Genomic DNA, 6,000 nt, shown 5'->3' on the forward strand with positions numbered 1-6,000 from the left:
CACCATGGGGTATAAAGGAACTATAGCCTCATTTATTATTCATAAATCTTGAACTAGTCTCCATTTACCATTTGATTTCTTTATACCCAAAATAGGAGTGTTGCATGGACTGTTACAGGGAACTAATAGTCCTTGATCCTTTAAATTTTCGATGATGGGTTTTAGCCCTTCCTTAACCTCAGGTTTCAGTGGATACCGCTTCTTTTGTGGAAATAAGTGCAGGTCTTTGAGCTTGACAACTACAGGAATAGCATTTTGTGCTCAACCCACAGATTTTCCACCAGCCCATACTCTAGGACTTGCATTTTGTTCAATCAAAGGGAGAGAAAGGGAGGGCTCCATATTCATGAAAACAGAGGCATGGACCTTGCTCAGTATATCCCTCCCCAAAAGGGGTGAGGGAGATTCTGGCACGGTCAGAAACTCGTGTGAAAATAGCACATATCCCAGTTGCAAGATAAAGAATAACCTAAATAATACCTTTTGGCTCGTCCAGACAGTCCCATTATGGAAGCGGATCAGGAAGAAAGTGGACCAGGGGCTTTGGTAAGCACAGAGTAAGTTGCCCCGTTATCCAAAAGGAAATTGATGGATTGCCCCCCCACAGTTATCAATACCCGGTGTTCCTCAGGTGTAATTAGAATGGGAGCTTGTGTGGGGATATCCCTGGGCACCTTCAGTCCTGGTTGTCTTGAGAGTCTGACCCCTGAGACCTATGCCTCTGGGAGCAGTCTCTCTTCCAGTGTGGTCCTTTGCAGACTGGACATGGAGCCTGGGGTGGCTTAGATGCCTGAGGGCAATCCCACTTGAGGTGCCCCTCCTTTCCACAGTAATAGCAAGCCCATCCCTTTTCACCTGGGTCCCTCGGACATTTTTCTCAGGCTGTTTAAGAATGGTTTTCATAGCCATTGCGAAGTCTTCTGCCTGTTCCTTTGTCTTTCTCTGCCTTTCTTTCTTTTCCTTATATTCCCTACCATAATAGACTGTCTGAGCCAGTTGTAACAGATTATCTAAAGACTGATTTGGTCCATACACCAGATTTAATAGCTTACGGAGAATATCTGGAGCCAACTGAGTGAGAAATCTATCTTTTAAGATCACTTTTCCCTTGTTTTCTACAGAACTGGCCTAATTGTAAAACAGTATTATACTTAAGAGACCCTCCAACTGGCCACCATTCGCTGTCCTCAAATGGGTACCACAGCCATGCAGTATCACATAGGAAGACCAGGTGTGTCTTCTTTAATATAAACAAATATGATATAATATAAACAAATCAAACAATGTGATACACTATATTAGCAAATTGAAAGGTAAAAACCATATAATAATCTCAATAGATGCAGAAAAAGCCTGTGACAATATTCAGCACTTATTTATGATAAAAAACACTTCAAAAAATAGGCATAGTAGGAACCTACCTCAACATAGTAATGGCCATATATGATAAACTCACAGAAAATATTATTCTCAATGGTGAAAAACTGAATGCATTCTCATTAAGATCAGGAACAAGACAAGGGTGCCCACTCTCAATACTAGTATTCAAAATAGTTTTGGAATTCCTAGCTACAACAATCAGAGAAGAAAATGAAAATGAATGCAGATTGGAAAAGAAGACTAAAACTCTCTGTTGGTAGATGACATGATACTATGCAAAGAAAACCCTAAAGATACTATCAGAAAATTATTAGAGCTTATCAGTGAATCTAGCAATGTCAAAGGGTACAAAATCAATACAGAGAAATCAGTTGTATTCCTGTATATTAAAAATGAAAAGTCAGAAAGAGAATTTAAGGAATCAATCCCATACACCAAAAATGAACAAAATATCTAGGAAAAAGCCTACTTAAGGAGACAAAAGAGCTGTATACAGAAAACTATAAGACTGATGAAAGCAATCAAAGATGACATAAACAGTTGGAGAAATATTCTATGTTTCTGTGTTGGAAGAATCAATATTGTGAAAATGACTATACTACCAATTTGCAATCTACAGATTCAGTGTGATCCCTATCAAATTACAAATGACATTTTTTCACAGAACTAACAAAAAATGTTACAATTCATAAGGAAACACAAACGACCGTGAAGAACCATAACAACCTTGAGAAAGTTGTTGAGAAAGAAGATTGGAGCTGGAGGAATCAACCTTTCTGACTTCAGACTATAATACAAAGCTATAGTCATCAAGGCAGCATAGTACTGGTACAAAGACAGAAATATAGACCAATGGAGCAAGTTAGAAACATTGGAGATAAACCCATACACTTATGGGTACCTTATATTTGACAAAGGAGATAAGAATATACAATAGGGCAAATATCACCTCTTCAATAAGTGATGCTGGGAAAACTGGGCTGCTAACATGTAAAACAACGAATTTAGAACACTTCCTAACAACATACACAAAGATAAACTCAAAATAAATTAAAGACACAAATGTAAGACCATAAACAATAAAACTGTTAAAGGAAAACATAGGCAGAGCATTTTATGACATAAATGACAGGAAGATCCTCCATGACCCACCTCCTAAATTAATGGAAATAAAGACACAGATAAATAAGTGGGACCTAATTTATCTTACAAAAATTTTGCACAGCAAAGGAAACTACAAACAAGGTGTAAAACAACCCTCATAAATGGAGAAAATAATGGCAACTAAAACAACTGACAAAAGATTAATTTCCAAAATATACAAGGAGCTAATACAAGTCAACATTAGAAAAGCAAAACAAAACAAAACAAAACAAAAAAACAATCTAAAAGTGGGCAAAAGACATAAACTGCCAATTCTCCAAAGAAGACATATACATGGCTAACAAATACATGAAAAGATGCTTAACATTGGTCATTATTAGAGAAATGCAAATCAAAACTATGGGATATCACCTCATAACAGTCAGAATAGCCATCATCAAAAAGTCTATAAATAATAAATTCTGGAGAGGGTGTGCAGAAAAGGGAATCCTCTTGTACTGTTGGTGGGAATGTAAATTGGTACAATCACTATGGAAAACAATATGGAAATTCCTTTAAAAACTAGGAATTAAAGGACCATATGTCCCAACAATCCCACTACTAGGCATATACCATGAGGAAATCAAAATTGAAAAGGACACATGTATTCCAATGTTCATTGCAGTGCTATTAACAGTAGCTAGAATATGGAAGCAACCTGGATGTTCATTGACAGATGAATGGATAAAGAAGCTGTGGTGCATATATACACTGGAATATTACTCAGCCAAAAAAAGGAACACATTTGAGTCCGTTCTAATGAGGTGGATGAACCTAGAGCCTATTATAGAGAGTGAAGTAAGTCAGAAAGAGAAAGATAAATATTGTATACTAATACATATATACGGAATCTAGAAAGATGGTATTGAAGAATTTATTTGCAGGGTAGCAATAGAGACACAGACATAGAGAAAAGATTTATGGACACAGGGAGAAGGGAGGAGAGGGTGAGATGCATGGAGAGAGTAACATGAAAACTTCCATTCCTGTATGTAAAATAGATAACCAGTGGGAATTTGTTTCATGACTCAGGGAACTCAAACTGGGGCTCTGGGACAATCTAGAGGGGTGGGATACAGAAGGAGATGGGAGGGAGTTTCAAGAGGGAGGGGACACATGTATACCTATGGCTGATTCATTTTGATATTGGGCAGAAACCAACACAATTCTGTAAAGCAATTATCCTTCAATGATAAAATAAATAAATTCGAGATTTAAAAACAAGAAAGTTGAAATCTTGCATATTTTATATGTATTCTTTTTATATTGAAGCTTCCAAAATGTCAAAAACAAACAGATTTCTATGTATGTCAGATAGTTGAGCAAATATTCTCAGTTTAATGTTAAGTCTGTAAACCATGTGGATAGGTAAACTGAAAAGTAAAAAGAAACAAAAAAAGATTAATTAGCTTAGTATTTTTTGATTGTACGGTTTTACTGCCTAAATGGAGGGAGAAAAAAGTCCTAGAAAAATGAACTCTGTATAGTTGCTAATTTCTGGAAACTGATCAATTCACCCTTCACATAACTGCCAGATAAAATATCAGTATTACTTCAGTGTTCTTTTATCAGTCACTTCCAATTGCTCCCCATTATCAGGCAGATTAAAGTTCTAAGGCTTGATCCCAAAGGCAAGACTCTCAAAGAACCTGTCTTAACTCACCTAATGCAAATTGAGGAATTTGTCTGACACCATAGTTTATGTATTTAATGTGTCTTTAATTTTTACCAGTTTGATTTCTATGTGTCTCAATGTGTTCCTCTTTGGGTTTACCTGCCTGGGACTCTCTATGCTTCCTGGACTTGGTTGAGTAATTCCTTTCCCATGTTAAGGAAATTTTTGTTTATTATCTCTTCAAATATTTTCTCAGGTCCTTTCTCTCTCTCTTCTCCTTCTGGGACCACTATAATGCGAATGCTGGTGCATTTCATGTTGTCTCAGAGGTCTCTTAGGGTGTGTTAACCTTTTTTTTTTTTTTTTCATCCTTTTTTTTTTTTTTTCCTATTTTCTGTTCTGTGGCAGTGATTTCCATCATTCTTTCTGCCAAGTCACTTGGTTCTTCTGCCTCAGTTATTCCACTATTGGTTCCTTCTAATGTATTACTCATCTCTGTTTGTTTGTTCTTTAGTTCTTCTAGGTCTTTGATAAACATTTCTTGCATCTTCTCCATTTTTTTCCCCTGAGATCCTGGATCATTTTCATTATCATTATTCTGAATTATTTTTCTGGAAGGTTGCCTATCTCCACTTCATTTAGTTGTTTTTCTGGAGTTTTATCTTGTCCCATCCTCTGAGACATAACTTTCAGCTTTTTCATCCTGATTAATTTTCTGTTATGTGGTTTTTGTTTTAGCCACTATGGGATTGTGGTTATTCTTGCTGCTTCTGTCTGTCCTGTGATGGAAGTTGCTAAAAGGCTTGAGGAAGCTTCCTGATGGAAAAGACTGGTGGTGGGAAAAACTGGGTCTTGCTCTGATGGGCAGGGCCTTGCTCAGTAAAGCTTTAATCCAATTATCTGCTCATGGTTGGGGTTGTGCTCCCTTCCTGTTAGTTTCTTTTTGCCTGAGGTTACCCAGCCCTGGGGTCTATTGGCTCTGTTGTAGGGTTAATGGCAAACTCCAAGAGACCTTACGCCAAGGGGGAATTTCCTAGACTGCTGCTGACAGTGCCCCCATCCCTGTCATGAGGCCCTGCTGAGCCACACCTTCTCAGGAGACCCTCCAACATTAGCAAGTAGTTTTGGTTCCATCTTCTGTGGGGTCACTTCTGTTTCCTCTGGGTCTTGGTGCATGCAAGATTTTGTTTGTGTCCTCCAAGACTGGGATCTCTGTTTCCCCTAGTCCTGCAGAAGTCCTATAATCAAATCCTACTGGCCTTCATGGCCAGATTCCTGGGGATTCCCAGTCCCTTTTGTTGTATCCCCAGGCTGAGAAGCCTGACATGGGGTTCAGAACCTTCACAACAGTGGGAGAACTTCTTTGTTATTATTGTTTTCCAGTTTGTGGGTCACCTCCCCGGTGGGTATGTGGTTTGATTTTATCGTGATTGCCCCTCCTACCATCTCAGCTTCTTCTGTCTTTGGATGTGGGATATCTTTTTCTTGTGGGTTTCAGCATTCTCCTGTCAATGGTTGTTCAACAACTAGTAGCTATTTGGGTGCTCACAGGAGGAGATGAGCCCAGGCCATTCTACTCTATCTTGAACCAGAAGTCTTAAGCATTTAATTTGTAAAGCCAAAGTTACTGATAGGAAAAGTCAAACACTACATGTCTAAACAACTTATTTTTAAACCTAAGAAATTACAGAGTTAGTAAAAACAAGTAACTGACAAATAGGATTGATAAGCTTTGGTCTCTTGGGTTCTTGTGAAGGATTGGCAATACTGGGCCATAAGCATTAATCATACTTAGATGGGTTGAAGAGTCCTAACCTCAAAAGAAGCAGGGGCAGAATCACAAGAAACATATCACCTTTCTT

The sequence above is a fragment of the Cervus canadensis genome, chromosome X (genome assembly GCF_019320065.1).
Source record: "Cervus canadensis isolate Bull #8, Minnesota chromosome X, ASM1932006v1, whole genome shotgun sequence".
Taxonomy (NCBI): domain Eukaryota; kingdom Metazoa; phylum Chordata; class Mammalia; order Artiodactyla; family Cervidae; genus Cervus; species Cervus canadensis.